The sequence below is a fragment of the Vulpes lagopus genome, chromosome 1, assembly GCF_018345385.1.
Source record: "Vulpes lagopus strain Blue_001 chromosome 1, ASM1834538v1, whole genome shotgun sequence".
Classification (NCBI taxonomy): domain Eukaryota; kingdom Metazoa; phylum Chordata; class Mammalia; order Carnivora; family Canidae; genus Vulpes; species Vulpes lagopus.
Window position 1 is genome coordinate 38,320,092 of NC_054824.1, and position 19,522 is coordinate 38,339,613.

General features: G+C 36.1%; 1 protein-coding gene across 30 annotated transcripts in view; it reads right to left on the minus strand.

The window, feature by feature from the left end:
- RIMS1 (regulating synaptic membrane exocytosis 1) overlaps positions 1–19,522 on the minus strand; it is a 477,727-nt gene that overhangs the window by 23,772 nt on the left and 434,433 nt on the right. The window contains exon 1 of one of the 30 annotated variants that reach the window (XM_041766519.1): positions 13,634–13,772. The exons of the other annotated variants lie outside the window; for them this stretch is intronic. The gene's annotated coding sequence lies outside the window, so the exon portion shown is untranslated. Of the gene's footprint in view, positions 1–13,633; positions 13,773–19,522 lie in introns of those variants that run through there. 30 annotated transcript variants of the gene reach the window in all.

A 19,522-nucleotide genomic window follows, 5' to 3' on the forward strand; every position in this document is an offset into this window, starting at 1 on the left:
GTATGACACCATATACCTAAGAGATGGAGGGAAGAAAAGTAAAGAATAGGTTCAAACTTAAGCAACTGTCAACTTTATATAGACTACTATAAGCATAAGATGTTATATATAATCCTAATGGTAACCACAAATCAAAAACCAGTAATAGGTATGCAAAAAACAGAAAGGAATCCAAATATATCATGAAAGAAAGCCAGCAAGAGAGAAGACAGCAAGAGAAGAAACATGGAAGAACTTCAAAAACAACCATAAAACAAGTAACAAAATGTCAATAAATATATACCTATCAATAAATACTTTGAATGTAAATGGACTAAATGCTATAATCAAAAGACACAGGGTAACAGAATGGATAAAAAAGCAAGACCCATTTATCTACTGCCTATTAGAGACTCATCTTTACACTTCCTATTACAAACATATGCAGATTGAAAGTGAAAGGATACAAATGAAGTGAAAAGAGAGCCAGGGTAGCAATACTTATATTGGATGAAATAGATATTAAAATAAAGACTGTAACAACAGACAAAGGATACCATAATATCTTAAACGGGACAATCCAACAAGAAGATACAATTGTAAATATTTATGTACCCAACATGGGTGCACCCAAATACATTAAGCAGTTAATAATAAACATACTGGGAATAATTAATAGTAATACAAGAATAGTAGGATTTTTTTTATAATAGTAGGAAATTTTAACACCTCACTTACATCAATGGAGAGATCATCCAAACAGAAAGTAAGGACACAGAGGCTTTGAATGACACACTAAACGAGGTGGATTTAATAGACATATTCAGAATGTTCCATCCCCCAAAAGCAGAATGCATGTTCTTTTCAAGTACATATGAACATTCTTTAAAATACATCCTACAATAGGCCACAAAACAAGTCTCAACAAATTGAAAAAATCAGTTATAACGTGCATCTTTTCTGACCACAATGCTGTGAAACTAGAAATCAACCACAAGAAAAAAATATGGAAAGGAGACAAATACATGGAGGTTGAATAACATGCTACTAAACAATGAGTGAGTCAATCAATAAATTGAAGGAGAAATCAAAATATACATCGAGACAAATGAAAATGAAAACACTATAGTCCAAAATCTTTGGGTCAGAGCAGAAGCTGTTCTAAGAGGAGAGTTTATAGCAATATAGGCCTACCTCATGAAGCAAGAATAATCCCAAACAACCTAATCTTACCCCTAAAGAAGCTAGGTATAACAAGACCCAAAACTAGTAGAAGGAAAGGAATAGTAAAGATTAAAGCAAAACTAAATGAAATTGCAACAACAACAACAACAAAACAATAGAAAAGATCAATGAAACAAGGAGTTGGTTCTTTGTAAAGATCAATAAAATTGAAAACCTGCAGTGAGACTAATTAAAAAAAGATGAGAGAGAGAGAGAGAGAGAACTCAACTAAACAAAATCAGAAGCTAAAGAGGAGAAATAACAACTGACACCACAGGAATACAAATGATTATGAGAATATTATAAAAATTATATGCCAATAAATTGGACAATCTAGAAAAAATGTATAAATTCTTAGAAACATATAATCTCTCAAAACTGAATAAGGAAGAAATAAAAAATACAAATAGGCCTATTACTAGCAATGAAATTTAATCAGTAAAACAAACAAACAAACAAACAATAAAACAAACAATAAAACAAACTCCTAAAAACAAAAGTTCAGGAAGCAATGGTTTCACAGGTGAATTCTACCAAACATTTAAAGAAGAGTTAATACCTATTCTTTACAAACTATTCCAAAAAAATAGAAGAGGAAGGAAAACTTTCCAATTCATTCTGTGAAGCCAGTATTACCCTGATACCAAAACCAGATAGAAACACTACTAAAAAAGAGAAGTACAGGCCAAAACCTCTGATGAACATAGATGCAAAAATCCTAAACAAAATATTAGCAAACTGAATCCAACAATACATCACAAAATCATTCACCCTGATCAAGTGGGGTTCATTTTGGGGATACAAAGGTGGTTCAGTATTTGCAAATAAATCAACATGATACATCAAAAACAGAAAGGATAAATATCATATGATCATCTCCGTAGATGCGGAAAAAGCATGTGACAAAGTACAATATGTATTCATGATAGAAACTTTCAACAAAGTAGGTTTAGAGGGAACATACCACAACATAATCAATTCCATAAAGGAAAACCCCACAGCAAACATACTCAACAGGAAAAACTGAGAGCTTTCCCCCATGGTCGGGAACAAGACAAGGATGTCCACTCTCACCACTTTTATTCAACATAGTGCCGGAAGTCCTAGCTACAGCAATCAGACAGAAAAAAAATAAAAAGCATCCAAATTGGTAAGGAAGAAGTAAAACTTCGACTATTCGCAGATGGCAAACTATATATAGAAAACCTAAAGACTCCACCAAAAATTTACAAATACTCATAAGTGAATTCAGTAAAGCTATAGGGTACAAAATCAATACACAGAAATCTATTGCATTTCTATGCATTAATAATGAAGTAGTAGAAAAAGAAATTAAGAAAACAATCCAATTTACAACTGCTTCAAAAATAGTAAGATACCTAGGGATAAACCTAGGAGGTGAAAAACAAGTAGGCAAAAGACCTGTACTCTGAAAACTATAAAATATTGATGAAAAAATTGAAGATGACAAAAATGGAAAGATATTTCATGCTCATGAATTGTAAGAACAAATACTGTGACAATGTCCATTCTACCCAAAGCAGTCTACAGATTTTTGCAATCTCTACCAAAATCTCTATAAAAAACAGCATTTTTCACAAAACTAGAACAAATAATCTTAAAATTTGTATAGAACCAAAAAGACCCTGGATAGTAAAGTAATCTTGAAAAACAACAAAAACTAGAGGGATCACAATCTCAGATTTCAAGAAATACTACAAAACTGTTGTAATCAAAACAGTATGGTAACTGGCACAAAAATATACACATAGATCAATAAAATAGAACAGAGAGGCCATAAATAAACTCATGATTATATGATCAATTAATCTTTGACAAAGGAGGCAAGAATATATCATGGGAAAAAGACAGTCTCTTCAGCAAATGGTGTTTGGAAAAGTGGACAACTATAGGCAAAAGAATCAAACTGGACCACTTTCTTACACCCTACACAAAATAAACTCAAAATGGGTTAAGGACCTGAATATGAAACCTCATAAAACTATAAAAATCCTTGAAGGGAACACAGGCAGTAATTTTCTGGGATCAATGGTAGCAATATTTTTGTAGATGTGTCTCCTGAGGCAAGGGAAACAATGGAAAAAAATAAACTATTGGAACTACATCAAAATAAAAATCATCTGCCCAGCAAAGGAAGAAATCAACAAAATGAAAAGGCAACTTACCAGACAGGAGAAGATATCTGCAAATGATATATCTGGTAAATGGTTAGTATCCAAAATATAAAAAACCTATACAACCTAACACCAAAATCCCCGAATAATCCAATTAAAAGTGGTCAGAAGACATGAAGACATTTCTCCAAAGAAGACATACAGATGGCCAACAGACATATGAAAAGATGCTCAACATCACTAATCACCAGGGAAATGCAAATCAAAACCACAATGAGGTGTCACCTCACACCTGTCAGAATGGCTAAAACAAACAAACAAACAAACAACAAACAAAAACACACACACACACACACACACACAAAATCAGTGTTGGTGAGAATATAGAGAAAAAGAACTCTCATGCCCTGCTGGTGCAGCCACTGTGGAAACAATATGGAGTTTCTGAAAGAAATTAAAAATAGAACTACTGTATGATCCAGTAATTCTGCTACTGTGTATTTACCCAAAGAAAACAAAAACACTAATCTGAAAGAATACATGCACCCCTGTATTTATTGCAGCATTATTTACAGTAGTGAAAACATGGAAGCAGTCCTGGGGCAACCAAGAATATCTCATGTATAAAACTGTCTCATGCTTCATAATACCACAAATCCTTTATTTTGATAGATTTGAAGAATTATCATTAGAATAAATCTGTTGGGTAGTTTTGTATGGAGTTTTGGTCAGACTGAAAAACTTGGAATAAATTTTCATGATTAAAACCCAAGGAAGGGGATCCCTGGGTGGCGCGGCGGTTTGGCACCTGGCTTTGGCCCAGGGTATGATCCTGGAGACCTGGGATCGAGTCCCAAGTCGGGCTCCCGGTGCATGGAGCCTGCTTCTCCCTCTGCCTGTGTCTCTGCCTCTCTCTCTCTCTCTCTCTCTCTCTCTCTCTCTGTGACTATCATAAATAAATAAATAAAAAATAAAAAAACCAAGGAAGTCTTATGTGAGTCACAAAAACCTATTCTCTTTGGTAGAGTTTTACCTCTCATTGGTTCAGGAACCTTGGAGGTACAAGAAGAAAAGAGACAATGTGTATAATAACAGTTCTACTGGGTACATATATCTTTGAAGGCTCAATCCTCACTTCTCTGTCCCTCGGGTTGATGATCTTCATGTTGGCACACAGGAAGTACAAAGCCTTATACCTAGACAGAATATTTCTTAAGTAAACCAGGTGGGGTAGGATCAGGGCAGCAGGAAAATAGGTTCAGTGCAGTGGAGCTTATACTTCACAGAATAAGGTAGGGCGTGCTAGCATATATTGTAATGTCTTGTTTATGATCCTCACATGATTGGTATTTCTATGCATATTTTTAATAGAATGTGACAGCATTATTTGCTAAGATTTGTTTTAAGCGGAGATTCCAAAGAAAACTAGGGTCTTGGGATAAATCTTTTTAAAACTATAAAATTGGAAAATCATATTGACCTTTTTTAACTTAAAAATTTTTTGTTTTGTTTTTATTTAAATTCCAGTTAGTTAACATATAGAGTAATATTGATTTCAGGAGTAGAATTTAGGGATTCATCACTTATAAGACCCAGCGCTCATCATAAGTGCCCTCCTTAATAGCCATCACTTAAAATTTTTAAGAATTTTCAGGAGAAAAAAAAAAAAGTAAAGTCAGATTCATTAAGAGCCATCTCTTTCCTCTTGAGCTTGTAAAATCAACTGGTAGCTTTTAAAAATCATCCAGTTTCTATTTTATTAGTGAAGATATTAAAAAATTCTGTCAGATGGAATACTTTCAACTCAGAAGGCGAGGATTACAGACATGTTAACTAGCAAACTTCCACGGAGTCAGCAGCCAGAAAATACTGCAAAATCCCATTTAAGTGGTATCTTAGTTACAAACAATCCATACTCATTGCATTGCCCCTTTCCTGCCCAAATCTTGCCCCACTACCTCTGGAGACCTGCATACACAGCCAGAGGAGCTTTTGTGTGTTATGTCATTGTAGAGGAAGAAGCAAAATCAATTGTGAAAATGTAAAGGACTACTCAAGGTGGCTGCACTCCCAAAATACTATCATCTGGAAATGTTTCACTTCAGTTTGTTATATCATAATTGTTGGTTTATTTGGATTTCTAATTAGCAACTGCCTCTGGTTGTTACAAGTTAGTTCATTGGCTTGTTTTTTTTTCTAACACTGAGCTGACATCCCTAATCTAGAGGATGAGATAAAAATTTTTAAAATTGTTATACCTACTTACTTAGTGATCAGAAAGGTAATTTATGGTTTTGGAGGGGGAGGTATCAGGATTAGCTAGTAGGCATAGAAGGAGTTAAGTTAATAAATTCAGGAGAAATTTTTCAGATTCTGAGTGAAGAGAGGAGAATAAATTAATTGGAGGTAGGGGAGAAGGAAAGAGAAAGAGAGACCAATTTTCCAAAAAAAAAAAAAGACCACAAGAGTAAGGGTGGCCATCAGCACCATATAAGTCTGAGCAGCTGGTCCTTGTAGAGCAAAATGCTGTAACTACTTCATTCCAGGCTGGCACTGAGATCAAACCATACCTCAGAACATAATAAGCAGCAAAATGTGCAAATTAAGTAAACTGTGGTAATTCGAGGACTGGCCACAAAGGTCTTGGAGGTTGTATGCTGCTGCTGAAGGATGATTCCATGACTGACAAGAATACAATTTATGTACAAAAGGGTTAATTTGAGCCTCTGTGCATGAGAGATTTGAGAAACTGCTGGCTGGCTGCTTTTCTATTGACTATGATTAGAATAAGTACTACCTAACAAAACATAAAGTTACATATCCATAAAGGCAAAAGAAAATCCTTAGGAAATAAAGAGAAAGTATTTGGTGGGAAAATTGGTACAAAAGAATATTAAACATTTTGTCTTTAATTTTTACCCCACTACCTTCCATCTTTTGAAAATCAGGCAAACAAAAACTTGAAATATACAATATAATAAAGGCCTAAAAGTGTGCTGGCAAAGGGAAAATCTAGTGACAAAGGTTTACCAATTTCCAGAACTAAATTACCTGTATATCTCAGGGAATACAGGAAATTAACTGACCTATGTCAAGCACAGTATTTAAAGAATCTGCAGGCAAACAACTGCATAACCAGATATCTAAGCATTAATAGAGGAACTATCTTAACAAAATGGGGGCTAGGAATCATTCACATATTACTGATACTAATTTGACATCCTGAGCAAAGTCAATTACTATCTACATCTCATTTTGCCAGATATTGTTTATTACTTTCAAGGCACTGTTCTGGCTAATTTAATTCTAAAATAGTGATAGTCCTGACAGTTTGAAGGAGTTAGAGAAGCATTTGGTGTTAACCACACAAAAACTTTTGATTCTCTTTCAGCTACGTGCTAAAGATTGAATATGTCTTCCCTGGCTCCCCAATTCACGTATGGAGTCTAATACCCAGTGTGATGGTCTTAGGAGGTGGGGCTTTTGGATGAGGTCATGAGAGTAAAACCCTCATGAATGGGATTAGTGCCTTCATACAAGAGACCCCAAATATTTTACTTGCCCTTCCCACCATATGAATTTATAGTAAAAAAGATGGCCATCAATGTATGAACAAGGAACCAGATCATTACCAGAACCTGATCATGCTGGTACCCTGGTCTTGGACTTCCAAGCCTCCAGAAGGGTGATAAATAAGTTTCTGTTATTTATAAACTGGCCAGTATATGGCATTTTTGTTACAGCAGCCAAACAGACAAAGACATTACACCTTGACAAGTGGGAGGAAATGAACATGGCCAAGATTGTAGAGTTTATGTGGCTTTTCTCAAAGGAAGACTATGATATAAACTAAAAACAAACCTGATATTCTTTCATTAGAGCAAAAGTAAATTTATAAGAATATTAAATATTTAATATATTTTGAGGCTTATGTGATATTAAAGTAGTAAGCTAATTTCATATTGGCAATATTTATTTTCAGTTCATATCAAATGAGGATTAAAATAACACTAAAAATAAACATTAAGATGAAATACTGAGGGACGTGTGGGTGGCTCAGCAGTTGAATGTCTGCCTTTGGCTCAGGGAGTGATCCTGGGTTCCAGGATCAAGTCCTGCATCAGGCTTCCTGCATGGAGCCTGCTTCTCCCTCTATGTCTCTGCCCCTCTGTGTGTCTCTCATGAATAAATAAAGTCTTAAAAAAAGATGAAATACTGAAATGTATATGATAGGTAGATTAAACTGTTAAATTTAGAATAGATCTGAAACTTAGCACTGGAGACTTAAAAATAAATGACCTCATCCAAACTCTGTTTAAAGAAGCCAAGGTACAGTGAAGTTAAATCATTAACTATGGTCACCCAACTCCTTAATGCCACAGTGAGGATTAGAGCTTGAATCTTTCTGCTCCAAAGTGTCTCTGTCTGGCCTTTATTGTAGATGAAATGTCAATCTCCTATTTTGCAAAAAAAAAAAAAAAAAAGAAAAAAAAAGTCTCATCATGAAGGCAGTGAAGCATGAATGCAATGTATCCTTATTCCTATTTGTTTCAGAAATAACACACATTGTCATACTCCATTTGTTCACACTTTAATAGGCCAAGTCCAGCCTCTAGTGATTTCAGCATTTCTCTGCTACAATAATTTTTTATGTAACAGGTGGTGAAGCCTGGAGGCAGCCATTATGATGTCCCTGCAATGAATAGGAACCCAATCACTGCAGATTAGACACAGTCCAGACAAATCACTCTTAGTTCTGCTGTTCTCCTTAGAGACAGAAAGGTTTTGTTTCCAAATCTAATTCTGAAGTACTTACAGTAAAAAGCTTTCAATAGTACTTCCTGAAATTGCCCCTAAAAAGAAAGTACAAAAGGAGAGAAGTACTATATGCCACTGGTTTCCTAAATTTTTGATAAGTTGATTTCAGCTGTATTTCTCTACAAAGTAAGTTAAGTTCATATTTTTTGAAAGATAATAAGCAGTCAAGTTCTAAATGCTGAAGGGGGAAGCATGTTTATGGATTTAAAAGTTCCATCTACCATTTGCTACATTAAAGGCAAAAAACATGAAACAATTTAAAAGATGGAACTCTGGAAGGCACAGGCAAAAATAATTATCTCAGGAATACGTTACACAATTCTTTTTTAAAATTTATTTATGCATGAGATACACAGAAGAGGTAGAGACACAGGCAGAGAGAGAAGCAGGCTCCCTGTAGGGAGCCTGATGTGGGACTCGATCCCCAGACCTCGGGATGACACCCTGAACCTAAGGTAGATGCTCAATCACTGAGCCACCCAGGCATCCCACACTCCACAATTCTGATGAGATATGACATTGAATTTTATAAAAGTTAAACACCATGGAAATATGTACCAGCACTTTAATTGAAAATAAATCTTTTTAACTTTTATGTTTTCCTTTCAAGAATACTGCAATATAATGTTGATGTGTAAAGTCATCTCTGGTTCTTGCAACCCATGGTGTAAGAGTTACACTCATTAAGGATATCACCATTTGCAAAATAATTTCAACTTACTGATGTGGGAACCATATTTTGACTTACTTGCATTTGTAATCCTAGCATTGATTAGAGGTCAAGTGTCATTTTTCATAAAAATTGCCCATTATAGGAGTGCCTGGGGGGTTCAATCATTAAGCATCTGCCTTTGACTCAAGTCATGGTCCCAGGGTTCTGGGATGGAGCCCCCTCTTGAGGTCCCTGCTCAGCGAGGAGTCTGCTTCTCCCTCTGCGCCACTCTCTCTCTCTCTCTCCTTCTCTCTCTCAAATAAATAAAATCTTAAAAAAAGAATTACCCATAATAGATAGACACTCAGATTTCTCTTTCTTTCTCTCTCTCTCTCACACACACACAAGGAATAGCAGCTTTCATTGTTACAAGTATTTTAAATGCTATAGATCAAAGTTAAATTGACAAATACAGTGTCAAGTTTTTCACATCAAGAAAAATCTTTTCTTAGGAGAAGGCACAATTTCTTTCACATCCATTTGTCTTTTTTTTTTTTTTCCCTGGGGGACAGATTTCTTCCATCCTTCCTCCCTTCCAACTAAATCTTTATGTACACCAAGTCTCTCCTTTCCTTTTCAGTATCAGAATGGTATTCCTTCTCCTTTGCATTCTTTCCATACATTCCCCCTTCTCTTCTTCTCCACCTTATTCCCTTACATTTTACTCTGTGAACTGCAGAATTTTCAAAAGTTCTCCTTCCATGAACTGTTTATAAACATATATAGGTTTGGGGCACTAGGGTGGCTCAGCTGGTTAATTGTCCAACTCTTGATTTCACCACACATCATGATCTTGGTGTTGTGAGAGATCAAGCCCCCCATCAGGCTCCGTGCTAGGCATGAAGCCTGCTAGAGTCTCTCTCTCCCTCTCCCTTTGCCTGATGCCCCCAATAATAAACATGTATAGATTTGCCTTCTTTACACTGTTTTCTCATATACATGCATATATAGCTATCCCTCCTTTCCTAAATATGTATTAAACACTTGGATGTTATTACTACAGACACTGTCAACTCAAAATTGAAAGGAGCTTACAAACTGGTGGGGGAGAAAAACATAGAAGCAATTCTATTTCAGCAGGATAAGAAGTATAAAATATGCCTAAATGAGTGATGGGACAAAGGATGAAGTTAACATCTCTGTCGGCATGAGTTAAGGAACTTCCTAGAGGAGGAGATGCTTGAATTATACGTTGGAGGTTAAGAACAAATTTGCTGGGCAGATGAGGAAGGGAAAGAGCATTCAAGACTCTGGAGGCTAGGGTCCCTGAAAGACCTCTCTATTAAGTAATCAGAACAGCTGTAACTTTAAATCCTTATTATCTGTGGTACATATCTAATTTTTCAGGTCCGAAACACCTGCAATCTGGAGTGTTTTTCATCTTTCTACTTGAATTGTACCTTCAAAGTTTGGGGTAAAAACCACTGACCTTTACTCAATGTAAATTATGTTTGGATCTCTGGCAGCAAGATTCTCAAAACTCAAGAGGAAAGCAGAGGAACCACAACAATGCTCCCCAGTCCACTGGAAATGTCAGGAAACTAATGAGAAAGTCTAGCAAAGAGAGGGACAGCCAATGCTATGTGCTATTCTTGTTCTCTTCTTAGCCAAGGCTATATGCTATTCTTGTTCTCTTCTTAGCTCTTCCATCCTTTTTTTCCTTTATCTTTTAGTTAATTCTTCTTTCTTCAACCCTCTAAAATGTTTTCATCTCCAGAACTCATCTTTGATGTAGAAGTTTATAGACTTCTCTGGGGATCTCCCATTTGACTGGCATGGATATCATCTCTATGTGGATAATGTCCATCTTGTATTTCCAATCTCAGTAACTTTCTTGAGTTTTGATTCTGAATTTCATATATATTTCTGGCCATCTTCACTTAAGAAATCCTGCCAGCAACTTGGAGTTTATGTAGCAATTGGGGATTTTTGAAGGTTTTATGATGTGTCAACTTGGCTAGTCTATGGCTCCAGTTATTCAATCTAAGTGTCACTGTGAAGGTATTTTGTAGGTGTGACCGAGTCCACAATCAGTTGACCATAAATAAAGGATACTATTTCAGATCATATGGGTGGGCCCAGTTCAATCAGATGGAATTTAAGAGCAGAAGTAAGGCTTCCATGTTAAAGAAATTCCACAGCTTCAGCCAGTACCTGAGAGTTCTAGCCTGCCCCTCTCAGGCTCATGCCTTGTTAGCCTCCATAATCACAGAAGCCAACAATACCTTGTAATAAATCTCTTCTTAATATACATCTCTTACAGATTCTGCTTCTCTAGTTGAATCAGGACTGGTAGAGGTTTATAGACCCAGACTGGCCTTTTTACTCATTTCTCAATTCTGTTAAAGATATTGCCATTTCCCCCATTATCAAACATGGTTATAATTATTCTTACTGCCTTATATCTCCTGAACTTATTCCTTCCTTTTTGTTTCAACTGGTCTCTCCATATTGCGATTCTTATTATTTCAACTGTGTTTGGACCACCATAACAGATAAAGATGTTGGTCTCCTGCTCCAATTTTACTGGCTCTCCCTGGCAGCCTAGCACATCATTTAAAGTGCTCCCTATTGTATTCCTACCAGCTCTGCCATATTTACCTCTGTACCTCTGATAGCAAACTTCTGTGCCAACCAAGCTGTTTATATACCATTTCCTCTTCATGACTTTACATTTTCCGCCTCCAAACTTTTCCTAATACTATCCTACCCACTTGAGATGCCCTTTCTGTCTTTTCTCTACCAATGCTTTAAGACCACCTCAAAGCATCTCTACTTACAACTTGGTCTGACCATCTTAAGCTGCAGTGATATTTTTCTCTAAACTCCTATATTGATTATTTCCCTATATTTAAATTGGTAATTGATGATGAATTGCTCTATGAAAATACTTAATATGATAGACTTTTAATAAAAACCTCACTTACATATAATTTTTCACATAAATATATATGCTTTATACCTTTCCCTTCCAGTACTCTCCTGTCAGAGTGCTTTGTGAAAGAGTACTGCTCAGCAAGTGTTTATCAAGTGAGTTGCTGAATGAACCTTAGTAACTAAAACTTAGACTGTTAACTGTATATATATCTTCATAGAAGCCCAAAGTGGTTCCTACTGATTGGCCAATCAGGTAAAAAAAAAATATCTAGACCACACTGATTCTGTAATGCTGGTCTTATATCAAGTTTAAAGTGTGAGGGAGGAAAAGAATAAATGTTTTTACTTAGGTAGAAAGATAATTTTTGGGTGCCCACTAACAATCAGCACAGATAAGCACAGATAAGAGGCAAAGGGACATTTCACTTAGTTGGTTAAACATGAGGATGGCATAAAACCAAACAGATGTTAAGATTCCTTTTAAGATAAACGACTTAAACTAAACTGGGAATTAGGGGAGGGAAAGATATAAATTACAAATGTAGCACAGCCATCCTAAGTATATTTATGCCTTCTTTTCATGGATAAGGCCTGAGTCTGAAATTAAATATTGTTAAAACTAAAAACAAGAAATTAACTGCAAATATTACTCAGAATATAAAATGAAAATATAAATATAACACAAGCAATATATAGAATACTCTTCTTTGCTCATGTATAAAATCCTTCATACACTAAAGTGTCCTTCATTAGATTTTGATTTAGAGCTTTTTTAGAAAGAAGAAAGGGAGTTGCTGATAAGTATTGATTTTACCATACAGTTTATATGCTTAGTCTCTGGAGAACAACTCTGTTTTGGAATATATACAAGTACGACTGCGTTTTCTAGAGGGATCTCAGAATGGCTTTTGCACAAACTCTAGTGATAACAATATTACATTTTCAATTTCAGCCAGACTGCTGTGACATCAGTACATGAGTGAATAAGAAAATGAATTAGGAAATTTTTTTTTACTGGATTGTACTTCTCCATAAATTATCTGAAACATAAGTCTATTTTTGAAATTTCTTTAAGTTCTTAATATGTATGTCTTCTTCTGATCTAATGACAATTAAAACATGTTTATCATTTGAGAATTTTAAGCGATTTCTATGAAATACTGTTGAGAAAGATCCTCATAAATAGGTAGTCTTAGAAAAAAAAAAGTATAACTTATCATACAGCTTATCACACAGCTGGCATGAGTCATTGTAAGTTATTCACACACACAAAAGTTACATTTCTCTGGTCCTTGCCTGAAGATCACAAATGAAAGGCAAAATTTTTGGAGCTAAAATAGAAAATATGATTTAAAATTTCCAAATGCAAACTAAATATACTTCTTAATTTCCAAAATAAATGCCCATATAAAGTATCTGCATTGAATTGTGTGTAAAAGGTCTATATGGATGCAACACAGCTGGTGCAATTTTAAATATAAATAAAATTGCTTTATAGAAAACTGTAACTTTGTGATAACACTAAGATGCATATTTTGGTACTAATGAGTCAAACCACTGCTTGGTTTCAAATCCAGCTTTATAGTGCAGTAAGTCAAGGTTTAAAGTTAATCACATCAGACATCACAATTTTATACATATACCTGCCACCTCCTTCTGTAAGTCAGTCATGCATCACATTAATAAGTTTTTGCATTTTTTCCTTTTCATTCACTTATTAGTAATCTCAAGTATAACATCACCTTTGTTTGAAACTGTTAATACATCATCGAAAGCTTCAGACAAATATAGAAATTCTCCTTTTGGTTTTAGATTTATGAAAAGTTGTAAATTAAGCAGTAAAATCCTTTTAGAACTCAGAATATTCATACATGGAACACAGACTTACCTTGTTTATCTTGAAAAAGTTAAGAATTAACATTAAGTTCTCAGAGAAAACCTGAAATCCAAAGGAGCTTTGACCTGGTTTAAATAAGCTGTCCTGTCTCTGGGTGGAATATCGGAGCTCTCTGCAGTCTTTACTTTCTCTCTCCCAATCTCTGTTTCTCTCATTCTCAGCCTCTCTCCTCCCCCTACATCCTACCCCCCTTTCTTCTTCTCACTCATACACACAGTATGATTAAATTGCTCCTGTCAAGAGTGTTTTTTCTATAGCTTATTATAAGACCATGAAGTGAAAAATCACTCGGTAATTTTGCTATTATCATCTCATAAATATGAAAACTGCTAAAAAGCCACACTTTGAAAACTGCTACATAGTCACAAATCTTAAACAAACTATATAATGGAGACATACTTTAAGTATGAAATGAAAATATGTTGCTTACTTTATTAAACACTGATGTTATTTAAGAGATATCAAAGAAGTAAAGCTCAGAGCTAATATTTGATTTCCAAGGGTAAATCTGTTTAGAGAGCATTTACACGGGCAGGAGGAAGGCCCATATTGATTTCTGGCATCATACCCACTTGGCCTTTGTAATACACACGTAACCCTTAGAATGTGAAAATTATCACTCCCAAAATGCACTTATTAAGCACTCATAGGTTACATCTGCTTTCCCCAGACCCTTTCTCATCCCACCCCCCTTGCCAGGAGATGAGCACTAGGGCCAGGGAAATGGTAAAGCCTAGAATAAGAAAGAGGCCCCACCTCTGTTGAGTGCTTTTTATATACCAAGCCCTAGACTCACTGTTTTATACGCATTTCTGCATTTCCACTAACTCTCTTCCTAAGTTGCTGGTGGTATTGGTGTTGCTCTATTTTACAAGTATGAGAACTGGAGCTCAAGAGTTAAGAAACAGTCAGTGGCAAACTATCACTCCCTACTAAAGGAGGGAGTAAAGTAAATCCCAAGGCCCACATCCTCTGAAACCTGTATAATTCATAAACTATGACACTATGTTGCGGGAGGGTTTTAAAATTGCACCAATAGAATCATTTTACCAGGACAGTGTTTTTCCTATGGTTCCCCCTGGCCACAACGGCCAGGACAATGAGAATCCCAAGTGTTCTGCTTTTTCCTCTCCTTCCCTCCAGAGCTGTGTTAAGAGCACGAATAGGTAAACAGGGTAATCGCACTTCATGGTGAACTCAGGGCAATCATGTTTGAGGGCCTGTTGTTCTAGCATATTATTTATTACTAGTGGAAATAGCATCACAGAACTTGTGGCTTGGTATAAGTTGCACATGTTTAATTGTTGTGGTATTGTAGAGCTCCCCCCACTCCCACACCCCCTGGCTGGGTACCTTTGTGTAGAGCCCAATTTGTACAGCTATAGCTGGAGATCCTGGGTAGAAGGCTACAGTAGCAGATGTGGTTGGTGTGCTGCCCATACCCACCCTTGCACTCGCTGCTCCTGTTTGCATGCATGGCATATCGCTGCAGGCACCTGCAACTCTGCTGAGGGGCCTTCCAACTGTTGGCAGTCAGCTAGGTTCACATGGAAAAGAGGCCTGAAAGTGCCAGGAAGATAATGATCCTGGAAGCAGTCCTCAGCCAGTGACAAATGGAAGTTGTTGGATAAATGCTAGTTTCTTTACCCTCAGGGGAGACACCTCTATACTGTCTGCCATAGAACCCCAATGGGATCAAGCCCCAATTACCCAGAGCACTAATCTACCACATAACAGACCTTATATTGACTTACTTTCCCTATCTCATTTCCCTACAATCCATATTGGTGCTTCCTTGGGAATCACCTCTCAAAATAAGTACTTGTGCTCAAATCTCTGCTTTTAGGAGAACCCAGACAACAGAGTTGCCAAAGACAAGTGGATTCTATTTTACAAGGCTGGAGAGCTTTCTGGCTTAGCCAATATTTGGGAGATGTAGGAAATTTTTCTTAGTCAATAGATTAGTATTTTATAAATATTAGAGTGATGTTTTTTATTTCACATAAATTATAAAAAACAAGCTTTCCACAGACAGCATGTGGGAATCACAAATATAGGAAAGCTTTCTTCAGATATTCATTCTCTATGGAATGAAAACTCTTATGTGGCTATCCATCTTGGCTTATTTTTTAAAAGATTATTCATTCATTCATTCATTCATTCATTCATTCATTCATGAGAGACACAGAGAGAGAGACAGAGACATAAGCCAAGGGAGAAGCAGGCTCCCTGCAGGGAGCCCGATGCAGGACTCCATTTTAGGACCCTAGGATTACTACCTGAGCCGAAGGCAGACGCTCAACCACTGAGCCACCCAGGTGCCCTTAGCTATTTTTAAAGGTATAATTTATACCTCCATCAACAGAGAACCATATCCCAATGATATATTTCATCATGTAGCAAGCAGAGGTAGAAGCTGTATCAGAGGGGATACTAGAATGTGGCAAGGTTTGTTAAAGATATGCAAGATCACAAAGAAAACATAAACTATGCCACTGGCAATCTTAGGGCAGAAAAATAAGGGATGCAAAAGTGAGTTTTATCAATAGGATCAGGGCAGGGGATTTGGCCAATGGCCAGGCTTGAAAAAGGGCTGAAAAAGAAAAAGAAGGAAACATCTGGAGTGGAGAAATCAATGCCAAGTATGTTCCTTGGAAGCTGGTGAGGAACTCACCTGGTGCCTCCATGATCAGTAAGTCCTAGAAAGAGGGTTCAGTCCACAAGAATGGGAGGCTATATGTGGGTGCCTCTCTTCCCTGCCACCAACATGTACTAAATCATGTAGAGAAGGCCTGGTAAGATATGAGTAGCAACTCTCTAACTCCTCAATTATCCCCTTAACCATTTTGTTGATGCCTGAAATGCCTGTATTTAGGAAACTGTTCATTATATACTTAGAAATAAAATGCAAACACCTGGTCAAAGAAACAGTATGAATGCATCTCTCAGCATAAAAGCAACCAATCAGGTATGCTTTCTACTTTTCTTGTACGTCTTAAATAGTGCTTAATGAATAACATTTTTAAACATTTTTAAAATGGAATCATTGTCAATGAAAATGCATACATACCAGAATCCTTTTGAAGAGAAGGTAGTTAATAACACATCTTTATGTTTCAACTGCAAACACTTCTCTTCATCCTAACTCATTCACTTATATATAATCTTGCATTTCCCCCTCTTCCCAGCCCCATGCTCCAAAGCAGAACAACTTTAAGTCTGCTTATCAGATCATTCTACATCTTTGTCAAAACTCTTCAATAGCATGCTACTGCATTAAGATGAAATCAAAATCTTAAGCATGGTCATAAGCCTTATTAGACCTGGCCCCAACTTGCTCTCAAGAATGTTACTATGCCACCCTCTCCCTTTCCCTCTGTTTATTCTGACCTTCTTTTGGCTTCTCAAAATCAGCATCAGCTTTCCCATCAGAGGTCTTTGTCCATAATATTTACCTGGAATCTTCCCTCTTCCCCTGCACTGACTCCCCTGGATTGCTCTGTCTCATCACTCAGGCCTTGGAGTAAACATCACTCCACTAGTCTAGGTTGAGCCCACTTGTAGGTCTCACTGCTATAGGGCCCTGTACTTCTTCATAACATTTAACGTATTTGAGATGACCTTCCTATGTCTGTCCTGGGGCAAGGACCATATCTATCTTGCTTCTTACTCTGAGCTCAGAACAGTGCCTGGTAAATATTAGATTGTTTAATAAATGCTTTTCATGAGTGAATAAACAGTGACATGATTCAAGGTCTTCTGGGCTCAAATTCCATATTCTTTATGTCACATCTCCCAGAATACAAGGAGTTGGACAATTAAACTGATGGGGGGGGGGGGGGGGATGACAAAAATACAAATGAACAAAGAGTTGCTGAGAAACCAAACTTTGAAGGCATAATTTTGGCAAAGGTTCTACCTATTTATTTTTCTTTTACCCAAAACAAATGGAAGTTTTAAAAGAGGCATTTTTTTTAAATCACAGAACTGTTTTATTTGATATATGGATATATTAAACAATTGAGGGTAAAATTCGTTTGGGTTAAGTTGGGAGATATTTATGCAGTTGGCCTTTTTAAAAGTCTGTAGTTGCTGTCGTCTTTTTTCTCACTACATAATATGTGTTTTAGTGTCTCAATTTGCATTTGTAATTTTGTTTGTTCATTTTCTTAAAGGGGGTTTCCATATTTTTCAGATTGCAAACTTTATAAAATCTAAACTGGCCTGTACTAAGTAGAATAAGTAACCCTACCCAAATTTTTTGTGTACTAATCTCTAGAATTTATGCTTCATTACATGGCAAGGGGAAATTATGGTTCCATATAGAATTAAGTTTGCTAGCCAGCTAACCTTAAAATAATGAGATGATGTGGATTGTTTGGGGCAGTATAATCACAAAGGTTCTCGTTATAGGAAGAGAAGAGACAGAAGGGTCAGAGTAAGATGTGATATGAGAAAGACTTAGCTAGCTATTTCTGGCTTTGAAGATGGAAAAGGGCTGAAGGCCAAGGAATGAATGCAGCCCCTAAGAACCTGGTAAGGCAAGAAATGGATTCACTCCTAGAGCCTCCAAAAAGAAGAAAGCCCTACTGATACCTTAACTCATTTTGGACTTGTGACCTCCAGAACTCCCAAACAGTTCATTCCTGTTGTTTTAAGCCACTACATTTGTGATAATTTGTTACAGCAGCAATGAGGAACTATAATACACTGCCCCTACATCAGGAGGTTGCTCAAAAACCTATTATCTTACAAAAGACTACCCTAAAATTTTCTTTTATTTATAAAATTGTCTCATAATCTAAATTGTGAGGATAATTATGGACAGCTTCCAAATAGTTTTGAGAAAAAAAAAAACTATCATTTATAAGGAAGATCTCTAAGGCTAGGAAACATAATCTACTATAAGTGTTATTATGTTCACATCTAAGGAAACAGTCACTTGTAACTGGAATGCATTTAGTCAAATATTTATTAAGAACTTTAAAGGAATATACATAGAAATAAAATATTGCCTTTTCTCTTATCTTCAGGTACACACACACACACACACACACACACGTTTTCCCTTCATTGAGACTCTACACAAACCTAATTTAAATCCAACCACTACCACTGATACAATTTTTGGTAAGTTGTTTACCTTAAGTGTTCCTTTATGTAAAGTGGAAACAGGTTAGTTTTCTGGAAGGAATAGAAATGATGATATGTAAAGCACTTAGTTGTTGCTTTTAAGGAATGTGAAAGGGGGATGCAATGCAGGAAAGCAGCTTGATATGTAAAAACTAATAATCCTCTGCTTAGGATTTTCGGATAGCTTTAACATTTGAATCTGGAAGGTGAACAAAACTCTGATGTGCAAGTTATTCTGTTTTAGCCTAGTCACTCCAATTAAAGCAAACATACCTACATGATAGAATTTTATACAATTTGTGTTAAAAAATCTATGGAAATGATTGCATATTAAAAGTCTGTTAGTAAAAGTTGACAAAGAAGAATATAAAATGCTTCCAGAAAACTAGGAAAGATAAGTATTTTGCATGTTGGGTCCTCTTCATGATTTTTAACAATAATTTTTTCAGATATGTGCTAATGAGAAAATGATTACTTTAAAACACATTAACATATATTGGGAACCCAACCTTGGAAAGTACTAATGCTTATGATCTTATGAGCATTATTTATTTCACATGACCCTTGTAGGAAGATTATTGTCAACTAGACTTGCAACCTTTGCTATTTACATGTTAATTGAAAGAAATGCATGTCAAAATATATCCTTGTCTCGGGAGGTTCTGGTGACTCCATGGGCAGTAAATATTAATTTAATGAGCTTTATTGTTTATGCAACTACCTGACATGCTCAGTATATTAAGGAGG